Source organism: Rhinoderma darwinii, chromosome 2 (assembly GCF_050947455.1).
Source record: "Rhinoderma darwinii isolate aRhiDar2 chromosome 2, aRhiDar2.hap1, whole genome shotgun sequence".
NCBI classification, from domain to species: Eukaryota; Metazoa; Chordata; class Amphibia; order Anura; family Rhinodermatidae; genus Rhinoderma; species Rhinoderma darwinii.
In genome coordinates this window covers 184710085-184737919 of record NC_134688.1, presented here as the reverse complement: position 1 = coordinate 184737919, position 27835 = coordinate 184710085, and the positions used below count along the sequence as shown (strand labels likewise).

General features: G+C 41.3%; 1 protein-coding gene across 3 annotated transcripts in view; it reads right to left on the bottom strand.

Annotated features, from left to right (window-relative positions):
- GABRB3 (gamma-aminobutyric acid type A receptor subunit beta3) overlaps nt 1–27835 on the bottom strand; it is a 444982-nt gene that overhangs the window by 167729 nt on the left and 249418 nt on the right. The window lies entirely within an intron of this gene.

Below are 27835 nucleotides of genomic sequence, written 5' to 3'. Positions count from 1 at the left end.
ATGCAAATTTTATTGAACAAATCTCCTAATGATAACAGATTTTTTTTTTATAAGTAAAAAACTCATAATGCACTTTTTCAAATTATAATGCACAACAGATATCAAAACATTTTAAAGGTTGTAAAGAGAACTAAAATGGTAATTTGCAGCATCAGGATGTCATATTTACAGAAATCAAAAGCTCTTACAATCAAAAAAAACTTAGCAGGCCAAGTTACATGTTAACATAGAACCCCTTCTTTGATATCACCTTCACAATTCTTGCATCCATTGAATTTGTGAGTATTTGGACAGTTTCTGCTTGAATATCTTTGCAGGATCTCAGAATAGCCTCCCAGAGCTTCTGTTTTGATGTGAACTGCCTCCCACCCTCATAGATATTTTGCTTGAGGATGCTCCAAAGTCTCTCAATAGGGTTGAGGTCAGGCGAACATGGGGACCACACCATGAGTTTCTCTCCTTGTATTCCCATAGCAGCCAATGACACAGAGGTATTCTTTGCAGCATGAGATGGTGCATTGTCATGCATGAAAATAAGTTCTTTTTGTACCACAGAAGAAAGTGGTCAGTCATAAACTCTACGTACTTTACAGAGGTCATTTTCACACCGTCAGGGACCCTAAAGGGGCCTACCAGCTCTTTCCCCATGATTCCAGCCCAAAACATGACTCCGCCACCTCCTTGCTGACGTCGCAGCCTTGTTGGGACATGGTGGCCATTCACCAACCATCCACTACTCCATCCATCTGGACCATCCAGGGTTGCACGGCACTCATCAGTAAACAACACGGTTTGAAAATGAGTCTTCATGTATTTCTGAGCCCACTGCAACCGTTTCTGCTTGTGAGCATTGTTTAGGGGTGGCCAAATAATAGCTTTATGCACACTTGCAAACCTCTGGAGGATCCTACACCTTGAGGTTCACGGGACTCCCGAGGCACCAGCGGCTTCAAATTCCTGTTTGCTGCTTTGCAATGGAATTTTAGCAGCTTCTCTCCTAATCTTATTTATTTGTCTGGCAGAAACCTTCCTCATTATGCCTTTATCTGAACGAACCCATCTGTGCTCTGAATCAGCCACAAATCTTTTCACAGTACGATGATCACGCTTAAGTTTTCTTGAAATATCCAATGTTTTCATACCTTGTCCAAGGTATTGCACTATTTTACGCTTTTCGGCAGCAGAGAGATCCTTTTTCTTTCCCATATTGCTTGAAACCTGTGGCCTGCTTAATAATGTGGAAGGCCCTTCTTAAAGGAACAGTGTCACGAAAAAAAAAAATGTTAACATCAGTTTGATTTTAGTCTTTTATTAAAAACTTTTATATTTATTTGTGTGTTTGTGTTTTACTTTTTTTTATTTTTACACTTTTTTTTCCCTATGGGGGCTGCCATTTTTTACTCCATTTCTGTATGTGTCGATTAACGACACATACAGACATGGAGTACGTCAGCTACAGTCCCATAGTGAATGCGAACGGGGCCCGTTCCATCCACTATGGTGTACGCCGTCTGTGTGGGAACGGCGCATGCGCCGCTCCCGCACAATCAAAGTTGAACTGTGCGCCGTCTGGCACCATTTTCTTGTGGACCGGAAGTCGCGGCCAGACAGTAAGATTACTACTTTCGGTCGCGGCTTCCGGACTTGTGCACTTGGAGCAGCGGCAGCAGACGGAGCGGACGGACCAGAGGGAGCGGCGGCGACTGGAGCAGGTAAGTGATTTCTATGTATGTTCGTGTTTCAGTGTGTGTTTACTACTGTATGTAAACCTACTACACTGTGTGTTAGCTCAAAAAATGGCGTCACACAGTGTAGGATGTTTGACCGTTCAATCCCCTCATTTCTCCCGGCACTAGCCAGGATAAAGGAGGGGGGGATTCTGAGAGCTCACTAGAGCGAGGGATTTTTTTCCAATTTTGCAGCATAAAGCAATGTGATTGCTTTACCACATGCAATGCTGCAATTTTGGGAATTGCTCCATCTAGTGACCAGCACTGGGAAATATTATAAATTAGAATCTAATTTATAATATTTCCTGACTCGTGAAAAAAATTAAAAAAATTAGAACAATGTTTAATCACCTACACACTAATTGTTTAACTAAAACTAGCAACACATTCCCTTTAAGTAGTTTTCCTTTGATTGGGCACACCTAGAAAACTAATTATCACAGGTGTCTGAGATTGATTACAATGATCCAAAGAGCCCTAAGACATAATACCATCCATGAGTTTAATTGAAAAACTAATAATTAAATGTTTATGACACTTAAATCCAATGTGCATAATAATTTGGAACACGGTGTACATGCATGTATAATGTAACAGTACTCTCTCTCTCTGTCTCTCTCTCTCTCTGTGTCTCTCTGTCTCTCTCTCTCTCTCTTTCATGAGAATGCAACATAATGCATCTATGTCAGATTACTTTTTTCAAGATAAATACAATCCAAGAGTTTAAAGTGGTTATTCGGGAATTTTATATTGATGGTCTATCCTTAGTATAGATCATCAATATCAGATCAATGGGGTTCCGACTCCTGGCACCCCCGCTGATCAGCTGATTGATGGAGCCGCGGCGTTGAATGGATCTCAAGTGAATGGGACAGAGCTGCAATCCCAGGCACAGCTGCTACGGAAGTGTAGAGCGCTGTGCCTGGTAAACAACAAATGCCGCGGCCCCTTTAGTCAGCTGATCGGTGGGGCAGCGGGAGTCGGACCCCCACCAATCTTATATTCATGACTTTTCCTAAGGATAAGCCATCAATACAACATGCCAGGACGAACCTTTAAAGTCTGCTCAGTAAAATGCTTAAACCATCGATGTTGCTTGAGCAATACAGCCACTGCAGTTCCAAAGTCTGCCATGTAGTCCTAGCCTAAATGTACTGTTAAAGCAAATTTTCAAATTGGTTAAAAAATTGAAGTAAATTCTTGTAGGGGTATTAAAGTAAAGGTTCTGATCCAACAAAGCACTAATTGGCAAATAAACATTTGTCACTGATACTTGATCACACTTATATCATGTCTCATTAAAAATGCTATGTTGGACATTGGTAGCTTCCAGCCTGAATGTAGGAATATGGCATACATACCTCAGAGATTTAGGAGAACAGTTAAGTGTGCATTTTTGAAGATTCATTTTAATAAAGCTACAAAAATATTATTTAAAAAATAAATAAAATAAAAAAAATTACTCCCCCCAAAAGTTGAATAAATATAATATAGATGTGTATTTTCCTCCAGGTCTTCTGCATGATGAAATTAATCAACCCTTATGTGGTGGTAATATTTGATTATAATGTGGAGGTTTTTTTGGTTACTGTGCTATCTATTGGTTCTAATAAAATATTTGTTCACAGTATCACTAGTATTTAATTAATAGATTATAGTTTTTGTGATGGAGCAAATTATTTGGGAGGCAAAGCTAATGCAGGACACATACCTATAGACAGTAAATTTTGCTTGTGCACATTGTCAACCACCTCTCTGCGCTCTATGGTGCCCCAGGTGTCTTCAGAATTTAGCAATGCTCCTGCCATCAATCATTATGTGGATGGAACCCCTTTATAACCATTACCATGTGTAATAATGTAAGAACGAATGAATAATTGAAAATTATACAGTATAAGGCCCCATGCACATGACCGTAATTTTGAATTATGGATCCGTAATTGCGGATCAAAATACTGATCCATTCATTTCTATGTGCATGGACACCTTCCCGTATATTTACGGTAAGGTGTCCAGGCAATAAAAAGGATCGGCAAAACATAAGACATGTCCTATTTTTTGAATTTACAGACCGTGTTCCTATACTTTATAATGGGTGACAGTCGCGGCCGTCCGTGACCATAATCACGGACCATGTGCGGCTGTGTGCAAAGGGGGAGTCAAATTATATCATCCTTTTTCTTTATGGTATTAAATTACTAAATTCAAGAATTACTTGCTGAACTGCAATCACAATTGATACTTTCTACAGTAAAAGTATCAGAAAAGGTTTTAACATATTATTATGTAATAAGTTGCTCTGTTTATCATAAACAATTTTTTTAAAAACGAATGAAGAATAAATTGAGTTTCTCATAGCAGCCAATCTGGTATCTGCTTTTTATTTCCAACCTGCGATCTGATCAGTTATTATGGACAATCAGACTGTTTATTGACACTTCTTTTTTTCCCATTGTCTTTTAGAAATATTTGAAGCTATGTTAACATTTCTCCCATAACTAGACCATACAACATTACATAACAGTGATATTTTTTAGTATATTCATAGCGTATTATTTCATTTAGTCTTTGTTTATGGGTTGTCTTTTATATAAATGATCTTCTAATTTATTTTCATAGAACAGAACATTTTGACCACAATGGCTTGATAAATGGACGCATCATGTCAAGCACAAATGATAGTTTTATGAATCTACAGTAGTGTCAGGATCGTAGTCTCAGTATAACCAGTTAATCTAGATCTTGTGTTTGTAATGCATTATTTAAATCTACATGCTGTTATAATAATCTGCTTTTCTAATGAGATGTCATCTATACATGCACACACTGCCTGCAGCTCTTTTCGTTCAATTGCAGTAACCATGACAGCAAAATATTATCACAGAAAAAAACTGATATATTTTATATGAAAGCCTGATAATGGTTTTTCTCAAGTTTTTGGAAAGATTATTTTCATTTGTCGTCTTTGCTTGTTTTGAAAGCCTAAGTGTAGTGACAACAACATGTGTAACATATGCAACATGTCATGTAAGATGACTTTATCCATCTTCCTGTGTCTGCATCTGTCAGAAAAATGACATCACTTCTTGTCTCAGTGACCATGGAGTCTAGTCTAGACCTTGTGACCACAGTCAATAATCTGAAGAGGGGCCTGAGATAGAGTAGGGTGGAAAGGCACCACCCATGAAACCAGAAGCAGTTAGTGTGCCATACACAATGTGCATAAAGTGACAGGTTGGTTATATTAAGGGGCTGGTAGGGGATTTGAATACAAGTAAAATTCCCATGAAAAAAAAATGGAACGGTTTAAATAGAGGTAAAATAAGGAAAAGCACATACTAATACGAGATATGGGACGCTGATAAACTGGAACACTGCTAATTCACAATATTGGATTAAAAGAAAGTATGTGCACATGTAAAGGGTTAATGCAGAGCTACCATTTAGAGTGAACAGATATGACACCTGCCACTTCCAGTAGTACAATTATACAAATACATGAAAAGAATACATTACATTAGATAGGGAGAATAATAATATTTATTGTTATACACTCTATTTTATATAATATATAGCAGATACTTTAAGCTGAGATAAAAGTGGAAACTGACATTTTCAGCTGGACCGTAGTCCTTGATAAGGGGAAGATATAAAGGAGATACAGAAGAGCTCTTTAAAGGGTTCTCTATTTTATTTAGACTGCTTTTCAAATCCCCCTCCATATGTCACCCATTGAACTGAGAGCCACTGTATGTTAACATTGTAGTACATGGGCAATATACTGGACACCTGATTATTGCACAGAGAGTCTTTCCCCGCTGCAGATGTGTCACATATGTGACACGGTGACATGACTGCAGCAGGTAAATTCTCAATCGCAGCAAAAAGCCCCTGTGCAATGTGATAGTGTCTCGTAAATTGCACATCCTGTGAGGGGAGGAGGGGTAGGTACAAACATTAGTGTCGCTGCCATGTCTACATGCAGTGGCGCTCAAATCAGTGGGCATCATAGGGAGGGAGGGGATTTAATTTAAATACAGGTAATTGAAATTACCTCTTACTCTTTAGTAATAAGAGGGCTAAAAACAAAAAAAATACTTTGATATAAACTTTCTGTGGCAGTTTATCTTTTGATATTAAATCAAAGCAGACTGCTCACATTACTTTCCATTCTTTATTACTCAAATTATTGCAATTGGAATATTATTGCAATTGAATGGCATTTGTTGCAAAAGGGTTTCCGGGCATCAATCTTCCTTCACCTTGATTTGTTTCCAATTGTAGAAACGAGATAGAAGTAGACTGGGAAAAAGAGCAAAGTCATCCGACACAAACACAGTGGTGGAGTAGGACATACAGTAATCAGAATAGGAAAAAGGAGAGAGACCCCAGAGCCAGAATCGGGAGATCCGTTAAATTATACAATTTTGTCTGCCTTCAGAAACCACTCGGCACAGTTTAGGAGTTTACTGCATACCTTTTATACATTAAACGAAATAATAATACAGTATCTCCTATACTCCACCCTGTGTCTATTTGATGTGTGGTATGGCTATCATGCTTTCTTGTGGGTTGTCAATGCTTCTACCTGATGGTTAATTCGCCCATAGATGGTAACTAGGAGACGCATGAAAACTATCTTTTAATTAAATAAAAGTGCCAGGCCAAAATAATAGGCCATTTACTCACCCCCCGGCGGCCGCAGCCTCCTTCCTAGGAGACACCAGCGCTCACTTTCGCTTCGGTCCGCTGTGTCCCGTAGGGTGCGCGCGCACACGCTCGTGTCCGGCCTTAAAGGGCCAGCGCGCGCACAAATGGAATCATCATTATCTACTGCCCATGATTCCCTGGACTATAAAAATGGCCCTGCCCTTCTGATCCTTGCCTGAACATTGTTAGTGTTGCCATGTCAGTCTTGCAAATGGTCCCTTAGTGTTATCCTGTTCCTGTTGTTACCCGTGCCCTGTATCCTGTTTCCCGTGCTGTGTCCTTGTTCCAGAGCCTGTTAGTGTTGGAGTCGTATCCCTCAGCACCTGCTGTCATCTGCCATGTCCAGTGCCATCTGCCATGTCCAGTGTCATCTGCCACGTCCAGTGTCATCCGACACGTTTGGCGCAACCTGCTGTCATACGCCACGTCTGTCGTAACTTGCTGCATCCATCTCTATCCGTGCCAAAGCCTCGGCCACTGTCTGAACTATTAAGGCACCCTAGTGCGGGACTTTGTATTGCTTGGGTACTCTGTTATTTGGTCAGCTGCCTCCCCGCTACGGCGGTGCGACCTAGTGTTTCCACATACCCACAGACCGCGACAAAAATATTGTAATTTTAGCAGAAATTTTACAACTTATGACAATTGAGATATTGTGTAATTAAATCTAGTAGTTATCAAAGACTTGGTGTAAAATATAGAGAACATGATATTGGGAAAATATACTATACATAACAGTCAAATTGGTGTGTATTATTTATAGAGATCCGTATTACTGATTGTTTCCATAATCACAGATGACAACCACTTTGTGCTAACATGTCTCAAAAGTGCTTGTGAACCTTTCAAACAGGAGGACAACTCAACTGGAAAAAATTCCATCAAGTTTTGTCCAGATATTCATTATTTATAAGTACATTGTCTCGTAATTGCTGATCTCTTTATAATAGTAACTGGAAATTCAACACACATTACAATAGCATACTATTCAGGTGTGACTTTTCTAAAACTTGTTTCTAATATTTTTTTTATTATTTTGGCTTTAAGAACATTTATTATAATTGTGCTATCATTCTAAAGCATTTCAAATACATAGTAATACTATTACTAAAATCGTTCCACGCTTTGAGTATGTATTATACAGGTGCTATAAATCATTTAAAAGGTCCTTTCTTCCTGTAAGGATTGCTGGTTAATACTCTAGTGTAGGATTCCATTATTCCAATTATTAATGCATTAAAATACTGATACATAAACTCTGCTAGAAATTCTTTTAGCCCATTAACTGGACAAGATTAATGGCTAGCATTATCTCAATTACTCATAAAAACTCTATAAGACAATACACCATGACTTCTTGCCAGAGAAATAGATTTCAAAATTCTTCAACATATTTTACTTGCCTTTCTAAAAGCAGAAATCAAACAGAAATAACTGTAAAAACGACCTAATAATAGAAAGGGATAGCAAGTTAAAAACTGGAGCTACAAAATCAAAGAGGTTCTCTGTCTAAATCTATTTTATACCATTTGGATTCATGATGGGGATTGGCCTGGTATGACTGCTGACAAGCTGCTTTTTCTACACTCTGTCAGTGTCATGGACAGTGCCAATAAAAATTTATTGGCACCAATATACTACACATTGTGACAGCATTTTGGCCTTTTAAAAATAATTGAACCTTTGTGTCTTGCTTTTTGTAAGAGCCAAAACGTTGCCATGATGTGAAGTATATTTTTAGCCCATACTTTTTCATATTTATGGGCTCGAGATATACTTAACTGTATGGCGGCAGGTAAGAATGTGCCTGGTATTTGATGTGACACTGGTCCAGATCTGAGGCAGTGGTGCTGTTCCATTCTATAGAGATTTAAAATGACACTATCATGATCTGTTAGCTGCATCTCCTGCCAAAATATGCATTTTGCAGCAAGTCCAGTCCAGTTGCCGCTCTTGCAGTGCTCAGTCTGACTGAATTGTCTGGTGCAAATTTCAGGTTGAGCAGCAGCTAACAGATTATGACAGTGTGCCTTTAGGCTAAGGCTAAGATTGTGTGATCCTGTCTGCTGGGCCCTGTATCTAAGCCAATCACATGGTAGGCTTAGATACATGGCCCATGTGTGATCCTGTCTGATGGGCCCTGTATATAAGCGTACCACACTGTAGGTTTAGATACAGGGCCCCAGCACACAGTAATCTTATACTGTATAACATTACTGTCTGCTTGACCCTGTATCTAAGCCTAACTTGTGGTAGGCTTATATACAGGGCCCATCAGACATTATCACACATGAGCCCTGTATCTAAGCCTAACACATGTTACTAATCGGTTTTTTTGTGTGTTTTCTTACAGGTTCAGTCGTTGGACTATGTCGGATTCCAGGACTACTTCGATGACGGCTTTTTTTTAATTATCAATAAAATGGTTGACGAGGGTTGTGTGGTTTTTTTTATTTCAATAAAATATTTTTTCTATGTCTGTGTTTTTTTTAAACTATATTACTACCGCCTTAGTAATGGCCGCCGGCTGATTGACAGCGTCCATTGCTAAGGCGGGGCTTAGTGTTAGCCAGTGCAGAGGCTAACACTAACCCCCTTTATTACCCCGGTACCCACCGCCACCAGGGGTACTGGGAAGAGCCGGGTACGATCCAGTACTTGACCATCTGTAGTGATGGTCGGCCACTGGGGTGGCCGCAGGCTGGTAGTATCAGGAGGGGAAAGGCCAAAAACAGTGGCCCTGCCCACCCTGGTAATGCTAGGCTGCTGCTACTTAATTGTATCTGGCTGGTTATGAAAAATGGGGGGGGACCCCACGTCATTTAAAAAAAAATATATATATAATAATTGGAAAGAACGATGTGGGGTCCCCCCCAATTTTCATAACCAGCCAGATACAACACAGCAGAAGCAGGCAGCATTACCAGGGTGGTAGGGGCCACTGTTTTTGGCCTTCCCCAGCCTAATGCTACCAGCCTGCAGCCGCCCCGGTGCCTGCCCGTCACTACAGATGGACGGGTACTGGTTTGTACCCAGCTCTTCCCAGTACCCCTGGTGGCGGTGGGTACCGGGGTAATAATGGGGGTTAGTGTTGGCCTTTGCACCGGCTAATATTAAGCCCCGCCTTAGTAATGGAGGTTGTCAATCAGCCAGCGGCCATTACTAAGGCGGTGATAATAAATTTTAAAAAGATACAAGCACATAGAAAAAATATTTTATTGAAATAAAAGAACACAACCCTCATTAACCATTTTATTGAGAATAAAAAAACGCCATTATTGAAGTCCTCGTATCCGAAGTCCAACAACCGAATCTGTAAAAAAACACAAACACACAAAAATAATCAGTAACACAAAGAAGCAAAATTATTATTCTTACCTTTCCTGGGTCCAGCGCTAGAGCCGCAATGTCAGCGAGCTGAGTCCTGTATCTAATCCGATCATGTGTGATACTGTCTGCTGGGCCCTATATCTAAGCCAATCATGTGTGATACTGCCTTCTGAGCCACTATCTAATCCTATCATGTGTCATACTGTCTGCTGAGCCACTGTATCTAATCCTATCATGTGTGATACTGTCTGCTGAGCCACTGTATCTAATCCTATCATGTGTGATACTGTCTGCTGAGCCACTGTATCTAATCCTATCATGTGTGATACTGTCTGCTGAGCCACTGTATCTAATCCTATCATGTGTGATACTGTCTGCTGAGCCACTGTATCTAATCCTATCATGTGCGATACTGTCTGCTGAGCCACTGTATCTAATCCCATCATGTGTCATACTGTCTGCTGGGCCACTGTATCTTATCCTATCATGTGTGATACTGTCTGCTGAGCCACTGTATCTAATCCTATCATGTGTGATACTGTCTGCTGAGCCACTGTATCTAATCCTATTATGTGTGATACTGTCTGCTGAGCCACTGTATCTAATCCCATCATGTGTGATACTGTCTGCTGGGCTACTGTATCTAATCCTATCATGTGTGATACTGTCTGCTGGGCCACTGTATCTAATCCTATCATGTGTGATACTGTCTGCTGAGCCAATGTACACACATACATTTTTTTGGGGTGGACACATATGTATTGGGGCTATTCCCCCTGACATTTTAAGTCCTTAGTGATGCCCCTGGCTGCTAGTGCTGCATTGTTGGGTCATTTAGGAGACCCAGCGATGCAGCTGAAAGCTGCGGACCATCGGCCATGAGAAGTTTGAGGGGGGGCCCAATAAGAACTTTTGCATCGGGGCCCATGAGCCTTTAGCTACGCCCCTGCCAGCAGGTGTATATTTCTTGTGACTATCGTTTAGAGGAAACCTGCGGGTTGCAAGGCAGCCACATTCACAATCATTACTTGCGATGCAGACAGTGGGACACAGTACCTGTCTTCGGATTTCCTGCAGATGAGAAGGACTCGCCCCATTTATTGTTGATGTCAACGTTAAATACCAATGAGGCTTTGCCTTCAAACAGATCATCAATCGCAATGGGGCCACATATTTCACCTCAGAGCTCGAAAATGGGCTGGACTTACTGAAGAAATGGGATATTCCCACTTCAGGCTGCCCCACATTCCTCTTGCACAAATTTTCCACTCACATTCCTCAAGAGTGCAGATTGGTGGAAAGTAAGGTAGACATTGAATGCCCCCTTACTGTTGCAGGCGCAACCTACCTGCCTCAGTTACTGGCAGTTCAGTATTTTCTGAGCACAATGATGTTGGATAAGGATTTGATTAGGTTTTTGATGGAGTTACATGGGTTTGTGTTGAAGCATATTTTTTTTCTGTTTAAGAAGATCTTCTCTCTGCAGCTTCAGCGAACAGCTATGGAGCGGCTTGTGCGCCCTAGAATGTGAATTTGTTCCTGGGGCTGTGGTAGAGGAATAACTTCTGATTTGTATTTTTGCCCATAATTTTGCACATTTTACTCCTAAATTTCTTCTCTCTATGTCTTTTCCCCTGGTCGCACTATGTCATTAGCTTAGCATTAATAAATTAAATTCCTTATATACCTCTGATAAATTGTTCCCCCCTCGAATCTCTAACGCTTATGCTTTATACAAATAATATTTGTTTCTAGGACATGTTATCAGCAGGGGCATATTGGAAACTTAAAGTGGCCCTGGAAAAAATCTAAAGTGGCCTTGATATTGTAGGGAGGTCAAAATTGGCAGCAGGCGGGGCCAACACGAGTAGGCAGGCAAAAAAATCATTAGCCGTTGTCACATTGATGGTAGGTTGAGCCAATGCAAAAATACAAAGTCAGAGCATTTACACTAAGGGGGGGCTAACACCCAATTAAGTGAGGCATTGCACTGGTAGACAGGACGAATAATACAAAATAGTAGGTGGAGCAAACAGCCAAATCACTGACCTCAGCGGTCCCATGCCGTACTTTGCATTTTTTCGCCGCGACAACTGTGAAATTACGACAAAACACAGCGTTTTTTTCAAAATCACAAAAAAAACTGTAGCATTTAGCCACTATATTGCGCTAATCGCAGCAAAAAAGGACCAAAACTGCAGCTTGAAATCCCATTTCCCAAGGGTCGGATATGCTGTGTAAAAACTGCGCAGCGTATCTGACCTGGAACCCGCAGGAACCTTGCATCCGAAAAACTGCACCACACTGTGGTGTGGTTTGTCGAACAGAGTCTTTGCTGTAGAACGCAGCGCTGGGGTAAAAATAAAAATGTCCATAGTTACCCCCACCCTCTTTTTCTGAGCATAGCCCGGCCTCCCAAGATGACGTTGCAGGACATGTAACGCTGCAGCCTGTTATTGGCTGCAGCGGTCACATGGGATGAAACATCATCCCAGGAGGCCGGACTGCAGGAAGAAGGAGGGAGTTCTGGGTAAGTATTTTTTCTGAGTTGTGATTTTTGCGGCGGAATCGCGATTCTCTGTCTTTTCAACTCATGTTGGTTTTTCTTAAAGCGGTTGTCCGGTTTTTATTTCTTTAATTTATTTATTTTACAGTTTTCTAATATATTTGTATTAGAAATCCTGCCACATACCTTTCTTATAAGAGTGAGATAGACTGTCAAAAGAAATAAAAATGGTATTATTAGCCTAATGGTAATGCATCCTTAGGATAAGTGAATGGACTAAAAATGGCGGCAGTCATGTGACCCAGCATCCACACCTCATGTGACAAGGGGGGTATTTTTAATTTGGTGCAACATAGCTGTATCTATAATTTTGTGGGGTGCACAAAGAGAAAAAAGTATTATTTTATAAAAGGCACAAAGTGGGTATCATTACAGTGTGAGGGCACAAAGGAGGGCACTTTTGTTTCGACTTTATTGTATATGCACCAAGGTGTTTTTACAGTTTTCATTATGAGGATTGCTGTCTATGAAATTTACATACTTGACAATAAACTATTATTCTTATTATTCTATTGTTTTACTTTGGAGCACAAATGGGGCATTATTACCTTGTAGGGGCATTTTGTCTCTGAAATACCCAGCATGCTCTAATTGGTTTGAGTAAAGCTAAAACTACCAGCATGTGTTGATTGCTAGAGAGCCTTGTACTCAGGACAGGATTAACAATGAGGCAGGAGGAGCTCCAGCTACAGGATGCCCCCAAAAAACAGGCCCATGGGCATAGCAGCTGTCCAATTCTCCCGAACTGGTTATGAAATTAACAGCTGGTTCGTGGAACCATGGAAAAGTGGGATCCGTATCAGTGCTGAATTCACACGATAATCTTTATACTGAACTGTATTTTTTCTGGTTAAAATCTGTGGTATGTAAAATATTTAAAGGCATTCAAAGAGATGGACAGCAAAAGTTTATAGCTGGGAAAATCTAATAACTGATAGCCATTATAAATCTATGAAAATTGGGTCATGCCTAACCAACATGCTTAGTTTCTATAATAAGTTAAGTGCAAATCTAGTTGGTCATGATGCAATATATTTAGCAAAACCATTTGATACGGTACCACACAACAGCCTTGTACTGAAGCTACAGTGGCAGACACTGGGGGACTATGTATGCAAGTAGGTTAAGAATTGATTAAGGAGGGCGTGGCTACGGCATCACCACCAGGCTCCTGCTCCAACTACAAAATCTGCTGCTATCTGTAATGTCCGTGGCTGCGGGCTGTCAGCTCCAACCTCCCTCTGACAGCCGCAGCCACGAGTCGGCAAGCGCTGGCCCCAGCCTCCTCCTCAGGAGACGCCAGCGCTCGCGTCCACTCACCGGAGGTCCAGCATATCCGCTCGCATCTCCTGTGTCGTCGTCATAGTTTTGAACTGACCAGCGGGGTCCATGGCCTGAGCGTGCCCGCTCGTAAAGGGGCAGCGCGCGCACCGGACCTCATGGACGAACTTTGTCCCGTGAGTACCCTGGACTATAAGAGGGGTCCAGCCCCTTAGTTCTATGCCTGAGCGTTGTTGTGTTTCCTTAGTCTGTCTATGCAAATGGTCCCCTAGTGTTTCCTGCTCCCAGTGTTTCCTGTTCCTGTACCTGTATCCCGATCAAGTGCCGTGCTTGCTATAGTCGTTCTGTGCTGGATACCACGCTTGTCTGCTTCTCCACGCCTGACGTCCACCTGCTGCCTAGTTCCTGCCAAGCTACTGTCCGTGCTGCCACAGGTACCCTATATCCTATAGACTCAGACGTGCACCCTGTTGGCCAGCTGCCTTTCCGCCAAGGCGGTACGGCCCATTGGGTCCACAGACCCTACGTGACACCATCCTTCTGCAGGGAGCATTTTCAAGGTACCTCACAGTCTTTTCCCAATTCCCCAGATAAAAACGAGCATTTTCAGCTCTTTTGGGCCGAGATAGAGCAGTCTAGCGTTTGCAGCCTACACACAAGGGTGGAGTTCTCCGTTACACTATATACAAGGGGGGAGTGCTGTGTGACCCTATATACAAGAGGGGAGGGGAGTGCTGTGTGGCACTATATACAAAGGGGGGGAGCGCTGTGTGACACTATATAAAAGGGGGAGCGCTAAGTGGCCCTATATGCAAGGGGAAAACACTGTGTGGCTCTATATACAAAGGGGAGGGCTGTGTAGCACTATATACAAGGGGGAGGGCTGTGTAGCGCTATCCACAGCGGTATGTGTGTGGCGCTCTTTACAGGGGGGCTATGTGGCTCTATTTACAAGAGGGGGAGGGCTGTGTGGCGCTCTCTACAGTGGGGCTGTATGGCGCTATCTATAGGGGGCTGTGTGTAACGCTCTCTACGGGGGGATGTGTGTGGTGCTAGCTATAGGGGGGATGAGTGATACCTACAGGGGGCTGTATGTGGCGCTATCTATGGGGGTATGTAATATCTACAGGGGCTGTGTGTGGCACTGTGTACAGGGGGCTGTGTGTATGTGGTGTTCTACAGTGTATGGTATTATTATATTCAGGCGCGCAGTGTTTGGTGCTATTATATTTAGGGGCACTGTATGTGGCACCATGATCATTTTATTTTTGTTTTTAGGTGTGGAAATGTTGGAAAAGTGGGGAGCCAATTCTGCAGAAATGGGTCATGGCCGGGAGAAGTCGTCATGAGCTCTGGACCGGATGGAGAAGAAAAAAGGAAAACAACTACTAGAATCTGAGACGTCGTCACCTGTGAGTCACTAGATTTATAGAGAATCTGTCACCTCTCCTGACATGTTTATTATAGGAAATCCTTGTATTTCACAAAAAGTCTTTCTGCAGTCCAGGACTGATAGACAATTCCCCTTGTCAGGAGGATGTGTCCCGGCACAGTGTGATACGGTCAGTATGTAGGGACACAGCCCTGTGACAAGGGGAATCGTTTCACCCATTTGTTAATGCTTGCCCAAAAAGGTAGTGTTAAAAATAGTTACGGCGCGGCAGGGCAGCGGTGCGGAAGGAGGGAGCAAGTTTGGTTAACAGTCCAGGGCCTATGGTCTACTTAATCCGCCACTGCTCTCACCCTCAGACTTTGCCTGAAAGGCGAGGTGCGGCCTCCCTGGAGGCTGAAGCAGCGGCCTCAATTTCCTGCTAGACAGGTGGCTGGATCCGTGGAGACATCTTCCTACTTCCTGGGTATCCTGGACTCCCCCTCACCCACTGCATGGCAGGAGGATTACCTCCAGACTACGTTCCTTACATTGCACTCCCAGCCGCAGACGACTTTTGCGCTGTGCTCTGGTCCTCTACGGCTACCTCCATTTCTACAAGGGAAAGACAACACAGCATAGCAGGACACTCTCCGGGGGACAGACAGACATCAAGCCGTGGAGATTTGCTTTTCTTGCTCTACTAACTGCCTACAGAATTATGTATAACTAAGCCACGTTACCTTGTGCTACCCTATAACTATACTGTGCTACACAGTCGACAATGGTCAAATACGGTCATAACCCCTCCTAAGACACTGGTGCTATTCCTAAACGAGTGAACCCCAAAGGGGACCTGGACAAATATGTTAAAAAATCTAATCCAATACTTCCAGCTTCTGTGGCCAAATCTCAGTTGACATCAAAACATGACTCCCGATCATCCAGGGATGAGACTGCTGATGACACGTCCGATAAGGAGGATGAAGTCCTTGAGGATGAAAATTTACTGATCTCCCGCTCTTTCATTCAATAAGCTTTAATCAGAGCTCTACAGCCTCTTGTCAGAGACCTTCAGGATATCAAAACTGATATGCGATTTATTGGTTTTAGAGTTGAATCGCTGGAACAAGTGCAGATGGCTATTAGCGCTAATACGGAGGCTACTGCTCAGCATTTCGTGACCTGTCAAGAACATCTTAACAGGGTATATCATTACCTGGAAGACCAGGATAATAGAGGGAGACAGAATAATCTCAGAATCAAGGGAATTCCCGAATCTGTTACCCATAAATCCATCTCTGACGCTGTAACACAAATATTTGTCACTATATTGAGAGATCATTATCCTGAACCTGTAATTATTGAAAGAGTCCACAGATCGCTTCATCCAAGAACCAAAGCCTCAGATCCCCCCCAGAGATGTTGTCTGCCGTCTTCTAGATTTCAGAGTAAAGGATGCTTTACTAAGAGCTTCTAGAGATATGGCTGATCACAAGTTTGAAGGTCATACCATCTCTTTTTTTCAAGACCTGGCTCCCATTACTCTCAGGAAAAGGCGCTTACTGAAACCAATAACAGATGCCCTACGCTCAAGGAAATATCCCTATAGATGGCTCTTCCCTTTTGGCCTGTCCACTACTGTTGATGGTACCAGGTATTCTATAAGATCTAAAAATGATGCCAGAGAATTAATTGAGAAACTTGACTTAAGACCAAATGCGATCCCTGATTGGTCTACAGTCCAAGATGTTGCCGGCCTGCATACCATTCCACCTCCAACCCCTTGGGAAACGACAACATCGGAAAAGACTTTGAAGGCGAAACGCAGATCTGGAAAACTGACCCCAAAGAATATCTTGCCCGATACTACCTGATTTGACTAAGTCATTTCTGCTGTATCCTTTCAACTAAGGTTTAAAGCCTTATGGTTTGCATTACGGGACACATTGTTGTAAGATTTACATATTGTTGTTGTGTTTTCAGATGTCCTTTTTCGACTTTAGAATACTGATCTTTTCTTTAGGGTTATAGGGTAGACTATCAAATGTCAATTGACATATACCCCTGTATGCTAGGTATGTGGATACACATACTGTCCTCTCTATTGTTTACTAGTTCTTGTTCACACCTGCTCCTTTTCCTTCTTCCCGAACTGCCTCTCTCGTCCAATAGGTCCGTAGGTCTCCATTACCCTGTTTGGATATGGTATGTCTGCAATGTGTTACCTTTCCTGCTATTTTATATTAAATGGCTAATGTTAAGATTGTTTCCTATAATGTGAGAGGTATTAACTCTCCTTCTAAGAGAGGACAGCTTCTCAGATATCTTAGAAGTGAAAAATCTCCATTTGCTTACTACAGGAGACTCATTTTAAAACCAGCCCTATTCCCTCAATGTCTAGGGCCTATTTTCTCAATGGTTCCATAGTAGCTCCACATCTTGAGCATCTAAAAGAGTCAGTATCGGTATTAATAAATCCATACCCTTTGTGCTAACAGATCAACTTGTGGATACTGAGAGCAGATATATTTTCATTAAAGGCAATTTAGCCAATCAACTGATTACGATCAGCAATATATATGCACCAAACGTGGATCAGGTATCTTGGCTTCTTTCTGTATTGAAAAAATTCAATGAGTACAAAGAAGGGATACCTCTGGTGGGGAGCAATTTTAATTTAGCCCTAGATCCTAGTCTGGACTCCTCCACTGGCCGCTCACACATTTCCTCTCCTGCTTTAGCTATATTGAAAAAGATTATTCACACATACAATCTTAGGGATGTATGGTGCTTCTTCAATCCAGACTGTAAGTACTACACACACTATTCTGTCCCCCATAACTCTTATAGTAGACTTGACTACCTATTTACAGATACAAAATATCTTCAACAATGTAATGCACTTCATATAGACTCCCACGTTTTCTCTGATCATTCCCCACTCAGTATGTCCTTTTGAATTCCTTCTCTTCCACTGAAATGCACAAATTGGAGATGAAATGAAACGTTACTTAGAACGTCCAGCAACCTTCGACAACTTAATGACAAACAAACTGAATTTTTTTCTATAAATGATAATAGGTCGGTCTCGATGGGTACGTTGTGGGAGGCGAATAAGGCATTTTTTAGAGTGGAATGTATTGCTCTTGCATCACACGTTAAAAAGGACAGGGAAGCTAGGCTAAATAAGATATCCGAGATTGAAGCCATCAGAAAACATTCGTTAGCGGATTCGCATGCTCAACAGCTTTCGGACCTTAGATCTGAGGTGAAAAATATCCTAAATCTAAAGTCTGCCAAGGTATATCTCTTGTCTCAATATAAACATTATGCTCATGGAGACAGGGCTACTAAATTCATGATGGATCAGGTAAAACGGAAAAGAGACCAAGCTTTTATATCAGTAATTTCTTCACCAAATGGTCATAAAATACATGATACAACCTCTATTGCTGAGGAATTTTGTAAATTTTATTCTGAATTATATAATCCCAACGCTACAGATACGCCTGAACTCTTTAGACAAAAACATGATTTGACCCAGTCTTTTCTTAATTCCATTACCCTCCCACAGATCACATCTGATCAAGCAGTCGCATTATGCCGCCCCTTTACGGAAACGGAAATACAACAGGCCCTTTGTGATACCCCGAAAAACAAATGCCCCGGCCCAGATGGTTTGCCGGCGTTCTATTATACAGAATTTAAACCAACCCTTCAACCATATCTTATGAGGGTTTGCAGTGAGGCTCTTCTTGGTAACACTTTCCCATCACAAACTTTAATGGCTCATGTTTCAATTATACATAAAGAGGGGAAGGATCCATCTCTCTATAGAAACTATAGGCCTATCTAACCTTTAAATTCTGACTTAAAGCTATATGCTAAACTCTTGGCAAACAGATTGAAGCCTTTAATGCCAGCCCTCATAGGTAGGATTTATATCAAAGAGGGAGGGAAAGGAGAATACATATAAAATTTTGCAGCTCATTCAGAATGTACATTTAACCCATACTCTCGCTATCCTTCTTGGCGCTGATGCCAAGAAGGCTTTTGATAGAATTAATTGGTCTTTTATGAGAATGGCTCTAGGTAAATTTAACTTCACTAATAAATTTATTGACGCAACATTCACTATGTATCATAATCCCACGGCTAAAATGGCTGTAAATGGCGTATTGTCTCCCAAAATTTCCATCAGCAATGGTACCAGACAGGGATGTCCATTTTCCCCCCTCTTATTTGTTCTAACTTTAGAGACGCTCCTTCAAAAAATAAGAGCAGATGCGAAGATCCAGGGAATGGTATGTGGTGGAAGGGAACACAAAGTGGCAGCTTTTGCAGATGATCATTTAATGATCCTGACAAATACTCAAACTACCCTGCCACATTTAAAACATGTTTTTGACGCTTTTGGCTTTATTTCAGGCTTCAAAATCAACATGGCTAAGTCTTAACCTGACACTACCAATCACCGTAAAGATGACTTTAATGGCTTTGTCCCTGTTCGATTGGTCTAGAGATACAATAAAATACTTAGGTATTACTCTAGCATCGGATCTCTCATCATTGTTAATTAATTAATGATTAATGATGTTAATTAATTAATTAATTAAATTATATTCCCTTACTTTCCCATATCTCTGAACTGCTAGATTCATGGCCCATCCCCTTCGTTTCTTGGATTGGACGCAAAAATCCAATTAAATGTTGCATAGTGCCCAAGATTACATATCTTATCCAGGCGCTCCCCATCCATCTCCTGAAGTCTTTCTTCCATTCATTAAGACGGCTTTTTTCTAAATTTGTTTGGAGGTCTGCACGACCACAAATTTCCTATAACATATTAACTAGACCTGATAGAAGGGGAGGTATTGGATTACCTGACCTACATGTTTATTATAAAGCGATCCATGTCTGTTGGGTGGTGGATTGGATGCGCCAGCCACAACATAAATACTGGGTTGCTATAGAAAATTCATTAACCCCACTCCCTCTAAGACAGTTACTCCTTAATGGAGGAGATATCCCTATTAATTTACCTATATAATATATATACCTATATAATATATAATTTTACCGAAATTATTCACGAAACCCACACTTGATATCTGGAGATCTGTAAATTCATCGGTTAAACTAATTCCTACATCCTCTATACTTTCACAAATTAGGGACTTATTACCACCGACGATAGGCACTGGCAGTCTCCCCATAACAAAAAACTTGCGACAAAACACAACACCATTCAAATCCGTACTCTTATATGGCCTCATCCCTACTCTACCAGAACTCAAATCTCTATTGAAGATAGACAACCTCGATTTTCTTTCTTATAATGCACTGACACTGTCTTTACGGCAGCTTCTGAAAAAGGCTGACCTTAATAGATCACCCACCTGGTTTGAGACACTTGTACTGCAAACAGCTTCCCCCAGGAAACTACTTTCTACAGTATATAAGAGACTAATTTGTGATACTCCCCATGACACCCTCCCTTATATCTCTACTTTCGAAAAAGATTTACATTACACGTTCACGGACCAAGATGTTTCCTATATATTAGCTGCACCAAAAATATCATCTAAATGTGTACGCATTCAGTAAAATGGCTATAAAGTCTTATCTAGATGGCATATCACGCTATCCAGACTACATAAGATGCATAACACTTATCCAGAAATGTGTTGGAAATGTAGAACCGAGATTGTTACTTATTTCCACATCTGGTGGACATGTCCTGTTGTTCAACTGTTCTGGTCAGAGGTTCCGGACTTGGTAGACAAAGTATGTAACGTTACCATAACCCGCACGCCTGTGTTCTTTCTATTGCATTTGATACCTGATGGCATCCCACTATCTCTCGTGCCACTGATAAGACCACTCCTAGCTGCTGCCAGACTTCTTTTAAACTGCTTCTTGGAAATCTGCTATTAGCCCATCGATTTCTCAATGTTCTAACAAAGTAGACCAGATTTGCCACCTAGAAGCCTTGTCTTACTGGGAAAATAGAAACCACTTCAAGTTCAAGAAAATTTGGTGTCCTTGGATCACACACAGACATTTTGAAGATACTCTGTAATAATACTTGACATATGAACCTATCTCCCCTCCCCTCCCTTCCTCTTCTCTTTTCATTATTAGTTTTCTTGAATATGTTTGTAATGAATATTTACTCAATGTTTTTGAAATGTATACTTGAACCTCTGGAATGAACGCAAGGTTGCTCTACGTGTTTGACGAGCTGATTTTATATTATGCAAATGTTTATTGCACATCTTGTATGTTGTTTTAAGAAAATGAAAAAGAAATATTATTTTAAAAAAATTGATTAAGGGACAGAAAGCAAAGGGGGACATTCTTAACCTTTTTACTCCAGATTTCCGGCATAGAGAAGTTGCAAAAGGTCTAAAAATTGCAATTTGCATTCTGTGGGGCGTAACAAGATAGAGACTCGTGTAGGGCGCCGTATCTTCCCCTCCCCCTGATCAGACCACCCCCTGATCAGAAATGAAAAAAGAAACAAAAAACATGTACTTACCGCTTCACTTCCCTCCCCCGAGGAACTCCTCAGGTTCCCTCAGCATGCCGCAGCTCATACATGGTACTGACACCGGGTAGTGTCAGGATGTTGTATGTGACACAGCACTCAGGACATTGAGTGCTGAATCGCATACAGGGCCCTGCTCGGCATCAGGCCCTTACATGTTGCGTGGCCTGCTGTGAGAGCCTAAGGGTGACATAAGCAAATACACAGCAATATAGGAAAGGGTTCTATACAGTTAGAGTAGTCAAATTATGGAATGCCCTACCCTAAGAGATAGTAATATCAAATACTATGTCAGAATTTACAAAAAGGGCTAGATGCCAGTGACGTAACTACTGCTGTAGCAGCCATAGCGGCTGCTACGGGGCCCGTGCTGCCCACTGGCACGGCCCCCCATGCCCTGGTGGCGCCGGTATGGCTGATACAGCGGTAGCGATGCCACATTCAATAGTATCTCCGTCCTTAGGATGTAGATACTATTGAACACTATAGCAGAGCAGGGATGTATCTACCTGCTCTGCCATTGCTACAAGACGTTCGGGTGCAGGGACGAGATCCCTGTGCAGGCTGGCGTGATGAAGTCACTGGATCACGTCGGTCTACACAAGGATCCCGTCAGCATGGAGGAGACTTGTGTAGAAGCTCCGTTCGTCGTGGGAACAGGACCTAGATGAGTATAACGTTTTTTGGTTTTATTTGTTTGGGGGCCCTATCTACAGGCGTTGGGATGTATGGCAGTATCTACAGGGGAGCTGCATGGTACTCTCTCTAGGGGGGATGTATGGCACTATCTATGGGGGGGCTGTATGGAAGTATCTACGAGGGGGCTGTATGGTAGTATCTACAGTGGGGGGGGGGGGTTGTATGGCAGTATCTACCGGGGGGCAGTATAACTATTTACAGAGGGGGTTGTATGGCACTATCTATGGGGGGCTGTATGGTAGTATCTACAGGGGGGCTGTATGGCACTATCAACAGTGGGGGGTTGTATGACACTATCTACAGGGGGCTGTATGACAGTATCTACAGGGGGGTTGTATGGCAGTATATACAGGGGGGCTGTATGGCGCTATCTACAGGGGCTGTATGACGCTATCTACAGGTGGGATGTATGGCACTATCTACAATGGGGGGCTGTATGGCGCTATCTACAGGGGGGCTGTATGGCAGTATCTACAGGGGGCTGTATGGCGCTATCTACAGGGGGGCTATATGGCGCTATCTACAGGGGGGCTGTATAGCACTATCTACAGTGGGGTGCTGTATGGCGCTATCTACAGGGAGGATGTATGGCCCTATCTACAGGGGGGGTTGTATGGTGCTATCTACAGTGGGGTTGTAAGAGGTTGTAAGGGTTAGAACTAATCTAGCATTGAATTATGCGTTTTTGATTGAGAAAGGTTGAACCTGATGGACCTTTTTTCAACCTTTGTAACTATGTAAAAACTTTAACTAAATAATCTCTAAAAGAAAAAAAAAAACCTGCACAAGATAAACAATACAGACGATGAATAAAATGTTTTAATAAAAACTATTTGTAATTGAATAAAAAAATCATATATTATATATGTCCACTTAATCATTACAACCAGTAACATTTATGGTCAGTTCACACAGTGTTTTTTGGTACCCATTTTGATGCAGAAACCAGTGATTTCAATGGGAGGCAGAGGTGTTTTTTTTCCCGGGTGGCTTTTGGCCGCTCACGAGTAAAAAGCAGCATGTTCTTTCTTAATGTGGTTTCCGCCTCTGACCTCCCATTGAAGTCAATGATAGGCAGAAAATATCCACGGCGCTAGGTTCTTAGTGTTTCTCGCTGCGTTTTTTTCGCCCGCGATCTTTGCATTAGATTCAATGGCCACAGGCAAAAAACAACAGGAAAAACATGGAAAAAAGAAGAGGTAAAACAACGCTGGCAGTTCAACATCCTGAAGACATTTTTATGCAGATTTTTTTCTGCCTACAAAGAACTTCGTGTGAATAGGGTCTCATTTAAAACATAATTCAAGGTGTTTGGAGTTAAAAAACAAAAAAAAATTAATGGCGGAATTGATTGGCACATTCCACTTTAAAAAAAATTCAATACTGTACATGATTTAATGGCCAGAAAATGCATATAAAAGAATACACCTCAAAATGCGAAAAACAAGAGAACACACATCAAAGTTGGTGACAAAAATTAAAAAATATAGCCCTCAGAATGCAATTAGGAAAAAACAGAAAAATATGCATCGTCCTCAAGGCCAAAATGAAATGCATCTTTACGGGGTTAAAAAACCAACCAGATCAATGTAAAAATTAAATGTAATCAAATCAGGTTTTGAAGAACAACATGCAAACTGGAGAACTGCTGCTATATGCACCATGTGAATGACAAAATTTGGCACTAACTGGGCTTTGTTAACAGAAAACTGCAGTTTTAAGCAAACGTATTGAATATCAGCAAAAAAAATCTTAATCAGAAATGTACAAGGAAAATCTTACAGTATCCACATTTTTGTTTCTTTGTTATTTTTTTTCATTCTAAATATTTCCTTAAATGTCCACTTCCAACAATGATCTGCTTGGCGTTCATGAGGCAGTAATAAGGCTTAAAAAGTAAGGACAATCATGAAGGAAGCGGATTACATTGTTTTTTGTAGCAGTGGTATACCTGACCTTTTCATGATGCTTTTCCTTTTGTAAACTTACATATGATTTAGCAGAGATAAATTTTAATTGTGGAAGAGGTAGTGCTGTTAATGGTATGTCAACTTTTGAACACCATGTTGAAGTTGATTAGCTTTATAAATACATTAAAATACTTATCTAGTACTGGTCTTGAATTACAGTCTGTATTATATCCCAGAGCTGCATTCACAATTGTAATTGGAAAAAATCATGTCAATACTATAGTCTACAATCGTGTTAATACTAATAGAGTTGTGAATGCGGCTATTGACCCTAATACAGGTTGTAACTCAGGGTCACTCACTACAAGACAATTAGTGCAATGTTTTTATAAAGTTACTCAATTTGGAGAATAAAGAGTTTTGGGGCAATCTAAGCACAATGTACAAATATATGAATGGACAGTACACAAATCTTTTTAATGATAATTTTTACACCTAGGACTGTATCCACTAAGTCTAGAGAAAAGACAGTTTCACCGTCATCATAGACAGGCTTCTTTACTGTAAGAGCAGTGAGACCATGGAACTCTCTGCCAGAGGTAGTTGTCATGGAGAATTTACTGAAAGCGTTAAAGGTGTTTGCCATCAGGGACATTTATGACATATCCACAGGATATGCCATAAATGTTAGATAGGTTCGGGTCCCACCCCTAGGACCCGCTTCTATCTCTAGAATAGGGTCCCTTAAAGGGGTTTTCCAATCCTTTTTTTTTTTTTTTAAATCAATGCAATGTTCCTCTATTAATATATTAGTGCACTCTGACTAGCTTTTTCTTGATAATAAATGGTTTTAGTAACATTACTCCCTATTGTTTACCTTGAGAGGTTTGTTTTGCTCAGTAAGTTCATTCCTCTTCTCTTCCTGTGTTTCTCCTCCCTGCATGCACTGCTCCTCTAGTCCCAGCATGCAATGTGCATGCAGCAGTGCACTTGCTCCGCCTACTACACCCAGCTCTACTAACTTCTGCAATCTCAGTCTTCATTTTGGTGCTCTCATTCTATTACTGATAGCACAAGCTGAAATCACTGGATATCTGCGTTTTTAACCTCTTAACGCCGAAGGGCGGATATATCAGTCCTCTGCAGCTGCTAGTTCGCACAGGAGGAGGGATATATCCGTCCTGTGATGGCGCGGGTACTGCCAGTGTACCCACACGATCAGCGGCAGGAGCATGGCTGTTATACACAGCCTGGCTCCTGCTGCAACTGCCGGAATCGAAGCGCGCTCCGATTCCGGCAGTTTAACCCATTAAATGCCGCTGTCAATAGTGACAGCGGCATCTAATGTGTTTGACAGAGGGAGGGAGCTCCCTCTGTTTTATACTGACAGGCAATAATGCTTTGGTATACGAAGTATACCAAAGCATTATATATGCGATCGGCACATCGCATAGTGAAGTCCCCTGGTGGGACTAAAAAAAAAATGTCAATCCGTTAAATAAAGTTGGTGAAAAAACAAAAAAAAAATTACAGTGAAAATCAAATAAAACTACTTTTTGTGCCCAAAAAGTGGTTTTTTTAAAGTAAGTGTCAAAACAAATCACACATACACATATATGGTATCCCCGCGATCGTAACCACTTGAACAATAAAATTAACACATTAATTAAACCGCTGGATGAACGGCGTCCAAAAAAACAACGGCAAAATTCGCTCTTTTCTCCCATTCCCACCATAAAAAATGAAATAAAAATTAATATAAGTCCTATGTACCCCAAAATAGTACTAATGAAAACTACACATTGTCCGGCAAAAATCAAGCCCACGTACGGCCACATAGATGGAAAAATAAAACCGTTACGGCTCTTGGAACGCGGCGATGCAAAAACAAGTAATTTTTTTCTAAAAGGGTTTTTATTGTGCAAACGTAGGAAAACATATAAAACCTTTACATATTTGGTATCCCCGTAACCGTGCCGAGCCATAGAATAAAGTTAACATGTTATGTACGCTGCATAGTAAACGGCGTAAATTTATAACGTGAAAATCAATGCTGGAATAGCTGCTTATTTTCAATTCTCTCCTAAAATAAAGTTAATAAAAGTTAATCAATATATTAAAAGCATCTAAAAATGGTGGAATTACAAAATAAAACTCGTCCCGCAAAAAACAAACCCTTATACGGCTATGTCGACGGAATAAAAAAAAAGTTACGACTCTTGGAATGTGACCGTGAAAAAAACAAAAATAATCCTCGGTCATTAACGTGCAAAATGGCCCGGTCATTAAGGGGTTAAACGGTTTGAAGAGGTCTCCTGGTACCAAAACAGTGGAAACCCCCAAAAGGTGCCCCCATTTTGGAAACTAGACCCCTTGAGGAATTCATTGTAGTTTTCTTGGGGTGCATGCGGCTTTTTGATCAGTTTTTATTCCATTTTTAAGTGGCGTGGTGACTAAAAAAACAGCAATTCTACTATTGTTTTTTTATTCTATTTTTGTTACAGCGTGCACCGTGCTCTATAAATGACATATTCACGTTATTGTATGGGGCGATACGATTAGGGCTCATTTACACGAGCGTGTTATACATCCGTGCAACGCGCGTCGCAGGGACCTATGTTAGTCTATGGGGCCGTGCAGCCAGGTGGGCGTGATTTTCACGCAGCGTATGTCCGCTGCGTGAAACGCACGACGTCCTATATTTGTGCGCTGTTCGCACATCACGCACCCATTGAAGTCAATGGGTGTGTGAAAACCACGCATGTCGCACGGAAGCAATTCCGTGGGACGCGCGTGATTCGCGCAACAGCACTGTAAAGGATGAATGAAAACAGAAAAGCACCACGTTCTTTTCTGTTTACAAACATCCAAACGGAGTGTCATAATGATGGCGGCTGCGCGAAAACCAGGCAGCCGCGCATCATAAAGGGCTGACACACGGAGCTGTTAATTGCCTTTTGCGCACGCAAAACGCCGCGCTTTTTGCTTGCACAAAATGCACACGCTCGTGTAAACTCGGCCTTACGGTGACACCAGATGTTTATAGTTCTTTTATGTCTTATGGCGTTTGCACAATAAAATACGTTTTGTAAAAAATCATTCACTTTTTGTGTTACCATATTCTAAGAGCCAGAACTTTATTATTTTTCCATCAATAAAGCCGTGCGAGGACTTATTTTTTGCGTAACGAATTGTAGTTTCGATCAGCACCATTTTTAGGTACATGCGACTTTTTGATCTATTTTTAATAAATTTTTTGGGAGGTGAAGTGACCAAACAATTGTGATTGTGGTACGGTTTATTATTATTTTCTTTTACGGCGTTCACCGCGCGGGATAAATAACGAAATAATTTTGTAGTTCAGGCCGTTACGGACGCGGCGATACCAATTATGTATATTTTATTTATTTATATATTTTTATTAATAAAAAAGGACTGATAAGGGAAAAAAAGGGGATTTTTTTTAACTTTTATTTTCTTATTTTTACACATCTTTTTTTTTTACTTTATTACTTTGTCCCACTAGGGGACTTGAGGGCAGGAGGCCCTGATCGCTATTCTAATACTCTGCACTACATGCGTAGTGCAGTGTATTAGAACTGTCAGCTATTCACTGACAGCAAGCATAGTGGGTCCTGACTTTGTCAGGACCCATTAGGCTTCCGTCGATGGCATTGCCGGACACAA